The 13,827-nt window shown below is 51.6% G+C and overlaps 1 protein-coding gene across 2 annotated transcripts in view; it reads left to right on the plus strand.

The window, feature by feature from the left end:
- The window catches only part of LOC142493541 (amine sulfotransferase-like), a 52,410-nt gene that overhangs the window by 3,467 nt on the left and 35,116 nt on the right, over positions 1–13,827 (plus strand). The window lies entirely within an intron of this gene.

Below are 13,827 nucleotides of genomic sequence, written 5' to 3' on the forward strand. Positions count from 1 at the left end.
ACACAGACAGGACACATAGCCCCTCACATCTTTCCCTCCCACTGCAGGGGGACACGACAGAAAGGACCCATAGTCACTCACATCTGTCCATCTCACTGCAGGGTGACAGAGAGAATGGACCCACAGCAGCTTATATCTGTCCCTCACACATCAGGGTGACACAGACAGAAAGGATATTGTCACTCACACCTGTCCTTCCTTCTGCAGGATTATACACACAGAAAGGACACATAGTCCCTCCTACTGCTTGGAGACACAGAGAATGGACGGTCCCTCACATCTGTACCTCCCACTGCAGGTTGACTGAGAGAGAGAACCAATAGCAGCTTACATCTGTACACCTGTCCCTCACATATCAGGGTGACACTGACAGAGAGGACATCATCCCCCCCATTGCCTCAAATCTATCCTCCCAGTGAAGCGTGACATGAGCAGAAATGCCCACAGTCCCTCACACCGGTCACTCCTACTGCAGGGTGATACAGAAAGGAAGGACCCACAGTCCCGCTTACTGCGGCGTAACACAGACAGGTCTCCCAGTCCCTCACATCTGTCCCTCCCATTGCAAGGTGGCATAGACAGAAAGGACTCAGTCCCTGACATCTGTCCATCACACTTTAGGGTGACACAGACAGGACAGACCGCCGCTCACATCTATTACTCCCACTGCAGGGAAACACTAAAAGAAATACCCACAGTCTTTCTCTTCTGTCCCTTTCTGTCAGAAAGGATACCATATTTCATATCTGTACCTACAACAGCAGGGTGACAACTGTCAATATGGCTGTGCGGCATCAAATGGTGCTGCGTTGCTATGCCAACGGGAACGTCACGTGATGTAACAGCATCCCGTGATGCCCGTTGCCATGACAATGAGACGTCACATGATGTCATGACGTCATGTGGTGCCACGTTGTCATGGCAACTTGACGCCATGTGACGGTACATGGTGTCCCGTTGTCATGGCAGCACTGTCATTTAAAAAAAAAAACCCAGGTTGGCCGTCAGTCGAAGGTGACAACCCTGGTAACATGTCTGCTGGGAGCCACACACTTAAATACCCAAAAGGAAGTATGTATTCATAGTGAACACGTAAGGAGTGGGGAAAGTGTTGCTAAGCAACAACCAGGGAGTGGCTATGTACATACACAAGGTAAGGTTTTAATCAGGTATAGGCAGAGGACTGAGCATAGGCAGATTTAGAAATGGACAAATAACATCATAAGCATACACTATTAAATGTTGGGTGACCTGTACAATAATATCAATGAATGATATAAATTAAATGGTTAGTCTGTTAATATGTGTGGACATTAAAAATGGCCGCTCACAACATCAAAACAGAAACAACAGAGCTAAGTAGGAAACACTGAGGCATCAAGGCAGCACAAGTGGACATGCTCCCACATTAATCAATGCAACATATCATAAGGAATGGAACATATAAAGGAATTCATCAAAGAACCTCTCACAGTAAATAATGCAGTTCCCAGGCACATGGAGACTTATAGCAAACACTAAGGTGTTACTGGCCATGAATATCCAGTTAATGTTTGCCAGGGTGCAGTAGTATTCACAATACAAGTAGGTTTATGTGACAATGCTTACAAATGTTTTGCGTCAGACTGCGACTCACATAGGCTACTGGCCGGAGGCCCGCAGGGTGTTTTTCACGTTTTACCGCCCCCAGCCCGTTGAAGCTGGCATTGACACGCAACATGTATGGTTGAGCCGGATCTGCATAGGACAGGAGCTTCGGTAAGACTCTTCTTTAGCTCCAGTAAGGCCTTCTCACAGGCGGAAGTCCACTTATCATGAACGGCGTTCGAGGGTCACTGTTCTTTGCCGAGGGTATTCCAGATAGATTCTCAACAGATTATTGAGAACTTTGGTGGCCTTGATTGAGTATCCCTCCACGAATCTCCGGTAGTATCCACAGAATCCCAAGAAGGAACAGAGTTCCATCAAATTCTCAGACCTAGGCCAGTTCACTACCACTTCCACTTTGGCTGGGTCGGTGGCCTCTCCTTCCGCGGACATGATATGGCCCACATAGGTGACCGAGATGCGGCAGAATCTGCATTTGTCAAGGGACAACTTGAGGCCTTCCTTCTGTAATCTATCCAAGACCTTCAAGAGGTGTTCTTCCTGCTCCTCTAGTGTCCGCCCGAAGACGATAATATTGTCAAGATAGACCAGACACTCTCGGGTGTTCATGTCTCCGATGGTATTTTCTATCAATCTCTGGAAAGTGGCGGGTGCCCCACAGATGCCTTGGGGCATCCGAGTGAACTGATAAAACCCAAGGGGGCAGACAAACGCTGTCTTCTCTTGATTTTCGGGGCTCATGAGGACCTGGTAGTACCCAGACCGCAGATCCAGCACGCTGAACCACTGACTGCCTGACAAGCCACTAAGGATCTCTTCAATCCGAGGTAAGGTGTACTGATCCCTAACCGTGCGGCGATTCAATGTGCGATAGTCCACACACAGGTGCACAGAGCCGTTCTTCTTCCATACCACCACAATGGGGGATGCGTTTGGGCTGCGGGACTCAGTCACGATTCCAGCAGTCTCCATCTCTTTCAGGAAATCCCTCACATCATCCACATGTCTGGGAGCTATGCGTCTGGAGCACTCTCGGAATGGAGTGGCATCGTTCAATCGAATCGTATGTTGAGCACTTTTGCTACAGCCTACAACCATTTCACTGGGTGGAGGAAACCTCTTTGCGCTCAGACAGCTTGTCACTAAGTTGCTTCCACTCAGGTGGCAAGGATGATACTCCGAAGTCGAATTGCAATCTGGGAAGGGCTTCCGCATGGTAGCAGCATTCACATGAACCAGAGGTTCTCTTTGAGTGGCTGGGTATATCTGGCCCAGTACTTGACCGACGTCAAACCGAATAGTGTGAGACGAGATATTTTGGATGGATACTGTGAACAGTCGAGGAAGCGAGGACTTCCACTCCTTCATCTCTGGCACCATTTTGAATCCTCTCTTCGCGTTCTCTTCAGGTGTGGTTTCCAGTGAGAAATACCAGTCCCTTTCATCACAGGCAGGGTAGTTAGGTACACCTGCCATGTGTCTCACTCACCCTGGTGGAATCTCTGTCAACCCCTTCTCAAGGTTGAAGAATTGTCCGAACCCTTCTTGGGCCGAAATTCAGTAGCACTCTTCTTTGAAGGCAGGATAAATCCACATGGATGACAAGGGTAAGGCTGGGGCCATAGTACTGCAGACCGTGCGGAGGCATCCATACGCTGAGCGAACTGACTGCCTTAAGGCAGTGTTTGTGTCCATGCAGCGTATGGGTGCCTCCGCGCGGAAGCAGGAGGGGGCACACGTTGCGTAAGAAAGCAGTTAAACTGATTTTTCAGCGCGACAGACAGGTCACGTGAGCGGTTCACCCAATGAGGGCGAACCAGCTCTGTGACGTCACTGGCACGCCCCTAGACACGCCCACGGACAGCGCGAGTACCATGGCTAAAAAACACAACCACGCGGGTGAAGGCACTATGGACCTGGCCTAATTCCCCGGCTTCTTTAAGGTACGCCCAGATCAAGGACCGCAGCACATCAACATTGGTCTCTTATATGATGGGGGAATTTGAATGTTCCCTTGGTTCAGGATACACCAACGCTTCCACTTCCATGGGGTGAGTCTTGTTTGTGTTAAGCTGCGGTATATTCAGCCTCACTTGTCACTTGAATCACTCCGTTGATGGAGTAGCCTTCACTATGGAGGCCCCATAACTTCATTTTCTCTGGCGACTGCAGAGGTAGATGCTGGAGGTGTAGATCATAGAAAGACCAGTAGATGATCGTCACTTGAGAACCAGTAACCAGCAAAGCGGAGGCATAGATTCCCGCAACTAGTACTCATACTATGGCTGCAGGTTATAGGCATCCTGTTTCTGTTCCTTTTTGGGTCTAGCCTCGGGGCCACTGTCCAAGGAGGTGGATATCCGCTGGCCGGGTGAACGGTGAATGCCATGGCTATGGGGGTGGGGATTCTCTGACTTTGGACAGTCCCTTGCGAAGTGACCTTCTCTGTTGCAGGTATAACAACGAATATCTCGGTTCGCACCGGAGCTAGAATTAGGGGTCGAGCTCCGAGGCGTCTAGGGGGTCTGGCATGGAGGTTCCTGGGAATACTCTCCTCAGGATTCTCCTTTGCACTAGGCTTCTTGGATGGGATTACCTTGCTTTCTCCCTTGGTAGACTCCCTAGACTTGTACCTCCTGCTTCTTTATTTGACCTAACAATTCCGGAAAGCTAGGGGGTTTCTCTGCCAGAGGGGTGCATTGCAGCATAAGGGCTAGAGGATGAGAGGGTAAGGATCCTTTCAGAAGCTGCTTGAATTGGTATTCATCCACGACTGGTGCAGCAATGACTTTCTTAGAGAATAAGTTCCACAAAGCTAGCTGTATGAGTCAGATGAATGTGGACAGCCTCTCCCTCCTTCTGCCGGAGGGCACGGAACTGTGCCAAGAGCTCATCTTCATCATCCTCAACACCATAGGCCTGGGTGAGGAGTTCAACTCTTGGGCGGTGGCTTCCCCCTCTAGCTCGCAGAGCATTCTCATAATATTGGCGGCTGGGGGCCTTAGGCATTCGACTACCCGCTGCCTCTTCACTGCTTCCGAACAAGACCATTCTTTGAGCACTTGCAGGATAAGGTCTTACCAATCCCCAAATTCTTTTAACATGAGGTAATGGTGTGACTCTGAGGCTTGAGCTAGGCAATCCACCAGTTGCTGTATTGCTTCTCCAAACTTCGGACCTCCGAACAAGCGGCGACTACTGCGGCCAAACCTGTGGCTGAATTGACCCTGGATTAGTGACGTTCTTCCTGGGGCTATCAGAGTGGTACAAGAGTTCAGGCACCTCAGGGGCCTGTCTTGGAGTAAAATTTGCCATCTTTATCGGGAGTTTGGGGTATATGAGCGGGCAACAACGGGGTGGGGTCCAGAAAAATGCTGGGCCTTGGGGCCATCATCTTCACTTTATTCGTCGCCAGCAGTAACTAGAACTATGCTCCATCTGTATGTAGGATCCCATTTTTGGCCTAGGGATCGGGCCATCTCTAACCTTGGAAACCGCCTCATGGAGGGGCAGACCGGGATGTTCCAAATGGCGACCATGTGGCGGGGAAATTCTTGGAGCTCCACAACCCACTAACGGACCCCCTGTCTGGACAGTATGAACACGGTTTCCTATCATTTGGTTCTACTTTTCTTGGGCACCCCAGGTCTGAATCTCAGTAGCGTCTCCAATTGTAACCCCCTTTCCCTATGCCTAAGGAAAACCGCGGACGATTATGCATGCTACTGTTACCTGTGAGGCTCACAGGAGGCCAAAGCCCCCACTTCTGGGGAGCCTGGGGTGATATATCTTGCGGTGCAGCGCCTCAGCCTATAAGGTTCCCAGCATAGGCGGGATTACTCCTCATTGGAAACAATATACTCAGCAATAAACAATATCACACCAGATATTATAGAACTCGTCTTTACTGTAGTCCCACAGTATGGCAAATAATACAGTACACACAATACAGTAACACAGTACCACAGTACCCCTGTGTGTTCCCCCAAAGTACTGAGGGTGCTCTGGGCACCTGGAACCCCGGTGTCCCAGGACAATTCCCACCCTAAAGTGTGTGAGTGTATCGCTACCCTCCCTGAGGTGTGGTGGTGCACGGTGGTACCTTCCTGGCTATGACCAGGGAATTAGGTGGATCCTCTGTTAGTAGAGCCACATCTGTGGTCCCATGATGCGGGTTCTGCAAAATTCTCCTCACACCTTACAGGTGGTAATCGCGTGCGGTCTCATATGAAGGCTGCACGTCACCACGCTGACATCTTTCTGACGGCGCGGTGGCGTGGGTTGTGGATCTCTAAGAGGGAAGAGTCCCTGTCTAGGGCCTTCCCTACAATACAACTCTCAGTAGGGATTGGTGCCTAACTGGGGCTTAGGGCCTGGACATGTCCGTCCTCATTGTTGGCTTTCTCCAGACTAACCATGTTGTCTCCTAGCCCTGCGGACAAGATCTGGATCCACAAAATGACCGCTCTCTCCTAGTTGGCAGGGATGGCCCATGTGACCTATCCCCACCCCAAGGCTTTTGGGAGTTGTAGTTCACTTGGCAACTTGCAGAGCCATTCCAAGATGGCCACCACAACTTTCCTCTGATCCGACGGAGACCTCAAGGATCACTCGGGGCACCAGCGGGCCGATGCAGGGCAGCTCCCCCTCCTCTGGGCAGCTAAGGGGGACCCCGCTACATATATATATATATATATGTAGCCATGCCATCTATGGCTACTCATCCGCCCTGAGGAAGCTTTTTACAAGCGAAACGCATAGAGTCGAGTTTGAGTAGGCTACGCAAGCTCCCATGACTGTCCTGTACCCGTGGCTCTGAAAGCGGGATCATCAGTGTCCGGAAGTGACGCGGATGACCGCCGGAAGTGACGCAGCGCAGCAGTCGGAGACACTAGAGGAATCGTGCCACCTTTAATTTTTATGTTTATGTCACATTGTATAAATGTAAGTGCGATATTATTCGTTACAATACAACATTTTTGTTGAACATACAATGTTGCGCTAAGAGTGTGATGTCTTGTTTTCCATTGAGGATCACTACGCTGTGTCCACCTGAGCTGAAAACCAATATGTGTACCAACTGCTGTTTATTCACTGGGAAAGTGTGAGTCCCCATTTCTGTTTATACCAAGATGTCTTTTATTTATAAATTACTACACTATATATTTTTTTATATATTTTTTCCACATACGGTGATATCTGCGCTCCCCAAAACTACAATTGGAAATCTACTTAAGGAGAATTGGACCGTCTCTTCAAAGGGTTGAGCTGCGATTTTATATCACTACTTAATTATTATTTATTTATTATTTATCTATTGACACATTTGCACGGTCACTAAAATAATATAAGTGAGCACATTATTATTATTAAATAATATTTAATAACACTGGTATTTGCCTCATAGAGGAACGCCTTAATCACTTTTTTTTTTTTTTGCATTGGTAAGAGCAGGCCTGCCAGTAGTCAACATAGGTTTCCCCACTCACTGGTGCTGCACTTGAGTGACAGGGGAGGCAGTGACATCAGGCTTGAGTATGTCTAATCATGGGACAATGCTGGTGCCCTCCTCCTCCTGTACTTAAGGGTAGTTGCCGCCCAAATTCAGTAGTGCCTCTACTCACTTGAGAGAGGCAGGTCACAAAGCCAAGAGCCTGACTATTGGGCCTTCTCTGGTCCTCTTCCCTCTGGGGGAGAGTTATTGTGTACCATACCTCTTCCTCTGCTACAGGGGCATGGAAAAGCTGGGACTGCTGTGTGTGCCCTTGGCCTGTAGTGAAGGTCAAGGGACCATCCTTCAGTGAGTAGCTGACAGTTTTTGCATTTTTGTCGTGTACAGTGCTGCAGAGAGTGAGACAATAAACCGTTCCTGTTATTATACCTCCGGCCTGGTGTGTGATCTTACTTGGGGCAGGTAATCGGTTCTACCGTGGGAGATCATCTTCAGTTTCCTTGAGCCTACGGCAGATGGAGGCGCTACACTGCTAAAAGATATGTAGGGTATGAACCCCAGATGCCTAGTCCTGTCTCCCCACTACCATCAGCAGACGACTCAGCCCTCCTGTTACCAGCAGGTGTCATGCACCACAAACAGTATGGCAAATAATTCAGTACAGTAATAATGGCCCAAATCTCACACCAGGTGGGGGAAACACCGTTACATACAGTATATATATATATGTAGTGGGGTACCACTTGGCTACTATCTACCCAATGGGCTGGCAGTAAACCCTGGTGTTCACAGGTTTGCCAGTAGTTATCATGGGTTTTTCCCCCTTCATCCTCTGGTGCTACGCTTGAGTGACAGCAGGGAGAGGCATATCCTGTTGTGGCTGGGCCAACGGGATGCCCACCCTCTGGCTGTACTTAATGGCAGGACCACCCTAAAGTTGGGTTGGTTGACCTTCCCCATAAGGAAGGCAGGTCACGACTGGGATTCTGAGATTGGGGCATTCCCGTGTGCTCTTTCCTCTGGGGAGGAGTAGAGTGACTATACCTCTGCCTCTGCTAAGGAGGTGGGGAAGAGCTAGGATGGCTGCGGGTGCCCTAGGCCCGTAGTGACTGTCCAGGGACTATCTCCGGTGATATCTGAGAGAAGAGGCTGTGATCCGGCAGGTGACTGCTAAGTACCTGTATTACTGCAATAAGAGTAGTAATAAACCTGTTCCTGCTTTGCAATATACCTCCTGCCTGGTGCGTGATCTAATTGGGGGGAGAGTTACAGTTCTACTGTGGGAAATCGCCTCCATATCCCTGGAGATTACGGCAGATGGAGGTGCTGCACTGCTAAGTATAACGTGGGGTATGGACCCCAGAAGCCTGTTCCTGTGTCCCAAATTTACCGTGGACGACTCAGCCCACTTGTGCTGCCCGCAGACCCGTCCCCTGCACTGAGGTGTGACGTATAGAGATACGCACCCGCAGCGGAGAGAGCGTATCAGGAGTGTGGTGGTAGCGTAGTCAGCCAGGAAGTATAGGTATAATGAGATAGGTACTTGCCGTATCCGGGGTAGTAGGAGTGCCGTACTGTGTTCCGTAGCCGAGGGTCGAGGATAGGAGAGGTCCAGGTGGTCGTGGTACTAAAGCCGAGTCCAAGAGTCTAGAGGTAAACGTAGAGTGGTGGAAGCCGGGGTCGAGAGCCAGAGAGAGTAATCAGGCAAACTTGGGTCAAAACCTGAAGGGAGAACAAAATGAAAGCATGGCACAGAAACCACAACTGCTCAAGAGGAGACTATGCCGAGCAATGAGCCAAAGGAAGGACTGGGGTAATAAAGGTAGGTGGACCAATACAGGCAGGGGGCAGAGCAGGGGTGTGATGTGGTGCACTCTGTGGTTGGACGGCATTGTATTTGATTTTCGGGAACAGCTGTGCCGGGGGGCATGAGTGCGGATGCCGGGGGGCGTGGCTAAAGGCAGAGTGCAGGGAATAAATTATAGCTGGAGAAGCGCTCTGTAAGGGTGAGTTGCGCGCGTCCCAGCAAGATGGCGGCTGCCTGTGTGTGTGCCGGAGGCGGGCGAGCGGTACCACGGCGGGGATACCGCGGAAGGTAAGATACGGCGGTGGCAGTGGACCCGTGGAAGGCAGGGGGGTCACGTCGTGGTGGACGTGACCCCTGGTTCTTTACATCTTGTTACCAGCAGGTATGCACCACAAACACCCAGTAATGGCCCCGATATGCGATTGGGGGGAGGGAAACACTGTTACATTTTGAGGCGCTGCTGAGATCAAGAACAATAACGGAACAGGTTTACAGCGAAACAAAGCTGGAAATGATGAGATACGCTTCCAGAACAAGTACTAATTGAAAGTGGGAAGCTATGTGCAGTCAGCAAGCAGGGCCCGCTCCCCCTCCCCCCTCTCCAAACGTGGGACGGAGGGGGAAGTAGCAGCTCCTCTTCTGCGGCCCGCTCCCCCCCGCCCCCGCTCCCAACGTGGGATGGAGGGGGAAGTACCTGCTCCTCTTCTGCGGCCCGCTCTCCTTCGCTCCCAACGTGGGACGGAGGGGGAAGTACCTGCTCCTCCTGCGGCCTGCTTCCCGCATGCCTCCCGAGTCCACCTCCCGCGCGCCCCCCGAGACCACCTCCTGTGCCCCCCCTGAGCCCACCTCCCGTGCACCCCCCGAGCCCACCTCCCGTGCCCCCCCGAGCCCACGTCCTGCGCCCCCTCCCCCAGCCCACCTCCCATCCCGGGCAGCTACTGCGGGGATATCGGGGGCAGGAGGGGGAAGCGTCCGGCGTCGAGCTGCACCCACCCGGTCAAGGTAAGTCACTGTCACCCACTGGCACTGGCACTCACTGACTGTCACTGTCACCCACTGTCACTGTCACCCACTTTCATTGTCATCCACTGTCACTGTCACCCACTCAGTCACTGACTGTCACCCACCCAGTCACTTACTGTCACCCACCCAGTCACTAACTGTCATCCACCCAGTCACTGACTGTCAACCACCCAGTCACTGACTGTCACCCACCCAGTCACTTACTGTCACCCACCAGTCACTGACTGTCACCCACCCAGTCACTGACTGTCATCCACCCAGTCACTGACTGTCATCCACCCAGTCACTGACTGTCACCCACCCAGTCACTGTCACCCACCTAGTCACTGTCACCCAGTCACTCTCTCCCACCCAGTCACTGTCACCCAGTCATGTGTCTCCCACCCACCCAGTCATGTGTCACCCACCCAGTCATCCACACATCCATCCACCCACTCACTCACTCACCCACCCACTCACCCACCCAGGAAGGCAGTCACATCTATTTTGTTGAAAATATTAGGGGAGGGAGTGGCTCAGTGCGTTAAAGACACTGACTAGCACTGAGTTTGCAGGGGAGCCTGTGGAGCAAGCAGGGGAGCCTGTTCAATTCCCGGTGCCGGCTCCTTGTGACCTTGGGCAAGTCACTTTATCTCCCTGTGCCTCAGGCACCAAAAACATAAATTATAAGCTCCAATAACGGAACAGGTTTACAGCGAAACAAAGATGGAAATGATGAGATACGCTTCTAGAACAAGTACTAATTGAAAGTGGGAAGCTATGTGCAGTCAGGAGGAACAGAAACCTTGCAAAGCATGACCTAGATGGCCCTATAGGGTGAATAGGTCTGGAGACAAAGGCTGGCTATTGCTGTTCTAAGTCACCATGAGGTGAGTAGTAAAGATACCTAGAAGGTGTACCTGGGTGGACCCAAGGAGCCTAGCCGAGGTCAGGGTCTGATAATTTCAGTAACAGTGTCCAGTAGTACACCACATTAGTTAGCTATAGGAACCGGAGCACTATTAATATAACAAGGTTCTCCCTATTGGAGGAGCCTATGTGTCTATTACCACCATAACATGTGTGTGGGGAGAGATACAGTTCTACCATGGGAGATCGCCTCCAGGGCCGCCAACAGGGGGGGACAAAGGGCACTGTGGTCCCGGGCCCCATGGGTCAGGGGGACCCGTCCGTCGGGCAAGCAGGGCCCGCTCCCCCTCCCCCCGCTCCAAACGTGGGACGGAGGGGGAAGTTGCAGCTCCTCTTCTGCGGCCCGCTCCCCCCCCGCCCCCGCTCCCAACGTGGGACGGAGGGGAAAGTACCTGCTCCTCTTCTGCGGCCCGCTCCCCTTCGCTCCCAACGTGGGATGGAGGGGGAAGTACCTGCGCCTCCTGCGGCCTGCTTCCCGCATGCCTCCCGAGTCCACCTCCTGCGCGCCCCCCGAGACCACCTCCTGCCTCCCTGAGCCCACCTCCCGTGCACCCCCCGAGCCCACCTCCCGTGCCCCCCCGAGCCCACCTCCTGCGCCCCCTCCCCCAGCCCATCTCCCGTCCCGGGCAGCTACCGCGGGGATATCGGGGGCAGGAGGGGGAAGCGTCCGGCGGCGAGCTGCACCCACCCGGTCAAGGTAAGTCACTGTCACCCACTGGCACTGGCACTCACTGACTGTCACTGTCACCCACTGTCACTGTCACCCACTGTCATTGTCATCCACTGTCAATGTCACCCACCCAGTCACTGACTGTCACCCACCCAGTCACTTACTGTCACCCACCAGTCACTGACTGTCACCCACCCAGTCACTAACTGTCATCCACCCAGTCACTGACTGTCATCCACCCAGTCACTTACTGTCACCCACCCAGTCACTTACTGTCACCCACCAGTCACTGACTGTCACCCACCCAGTCACTGACTGTCATCCACCCAGTCACTGACTGTCACCCACCCAGTCACTTACTGTCACCCACCAGTCACTGACTGTCACCCACCCAGTCACTGACTGTCATCCACCCAGTCACTGACTGTCATCCACCCAGTCACTGACTGTCACCCACCCAGTCACTGTCACCCACCTAGTCACTGTCACCCAGTCACTCTCTCCCACCCAGTCACTGTCACCCAGTCATGTGTCTCCCACCCACAGGTGAGTAGTAAAGATACCTAGAAGGTGTACCTGGGTGGACCCAAGGAGCCTAGCCGAGGTCAGGGTCTGATAATTTCAGTAACAGTGTCCAGTAGTACACCACATTAGTTAGCTATAGGAACCGGAGCACTATTAATATAACACGGTTCTCCCTATTGGAGGAGCCTATGTGTCTATTACTACCATAACATGTGTGTGATGAATATATGATCAGTGCTGTTTTAACAATGAAACTGTATATCATGCATATTAATGTGATATCATGTGAAATTTTATTTTGTTGTTCAGGTTACATCAGAGATGGTACCCAAAAATTTAGAACCCCAAGTGGGGCCGTTGCTATTTCCACCAGAGGGAGAGTGTAGCGTGGTACCCCCTGGCTACTATCTACCCAATGGGCTGGCAGTAAACCCTGGTGTTCACAGGTTTGCCAGTAGTTATATATAATAAGAGTAATTATAAACCCATTCCTGTTTTGCAAAATACTTCCTGCCTGCTGTGTGATCTAATTGGGGGGAGAGATACAGTTCTACTATGGGAGATCGCCTCCAGGGCCGCCATCAGGGGGGGACAAAGGGCACTGTGGTCCCAGGCCCCATGGGTCAGGGGGGCCCATCCGTCGGGCAGAGCAGGGGTGTGACGTGGAGCACTCTGTGGTTGGACAGCATTGTATTTGATTTTCGGGAACAGCTGTGCCGGGGGGCATGAGTGCGGATGCCGGGGGGCTTGGCTAAAGGCAGAGTGCAGGGAATAAATTATAGCTGGAGAAGCGCTCTGTAAGGGTGAGTTGCGCGCGTCCTAGCAAGATGGCGGCTGCCTGCGTGTGTGCCAGAGGCGGGCGAGCGGCACCACGGCGGGGATACCGCGGAAGGTAAGATACGGCGGTGGCAGTGGACCCGTGGAAGGCAGGGGGGTCACGTCGTGGCGGACGTGACCCCTGGTTCCTTACATCTTGTTACCAGCAGGTATGCACCACAAACACCCAGTAATGGCCCCGATATGCGATTGGGGGGAGGGAAACACTGTTACATTTTGAGGCGCTGCTGAGATCAAGAACAATAACGGAACAGGTTTACAGCGAAACAAAGCTGGAAATGATGAGATACGCTTCCAGAACAAGTACTAATTGAAAGTGGGAAGCTATGTGCAGTCAGGAGGAACAGAAACCTCGCAAAGCATGACCTAGATGGCCCTAAGGGGTGAATAGGTCTGGAGACAAAGGCTGGCTATTGCTGTTCTAAGTTGCCATGAGGTGAGTAGTAAAGATACCTAGAAGGTGTACCTGAGTGGACCCAAGGAGCCTAGCCGAGGTCAGGGTCTGATAATTTCAGTAACAGTGTCCGGTAGTACACCACATTAGTTAGCTATAGGAACCGGAGCACTATTAATATAACAAGGTTCTCCCTATTGGAGGAGCCTATGTGTCTATTACCACCATAACATGTGTGTGATGAATATATGATCAGTGCTGTTTTAACAATGAAACTGTATATCATGCATATTCATGTGATATCATGTGAAATTTTATTTTGTTGTTCAGGTTATATCAGAGATGGTACCCAAAAATTTAGAACCACAAGTGGGGCCGTTGCTATTTCCACCAGAGGGAGAGTGTAGCGTGGTACCCCCTGGCTACTATCTATCCAATGGGCTGGCAGTAAACCCTGGTGTTCACAGGTTTGCCAGTAGTTATATATAATAAGAGTAATTATAAACCCATTCCTGTTTTGCAAAATAGTTCCTGCCTGCTGTGTGATCTAATTGGGGGGAAAGATACAGTTCTACCATGGGAGATCGCCTCCAGGGCTGCCA

The sequence above is a fragment of the Ascaphus truei genome, chromosome 4 (assembly GCF_040206685.1).
Source record: "Ascaphus truei isolate aAscTru1 chromosome 4, aAscTru1.hap1, whole genome shotgun sequence".
NCBI lineage: Eukaryota > Metazoa > Chordata > Amphibia > Anura > Ascaphidae > Ascaphus > Ascaphus truei.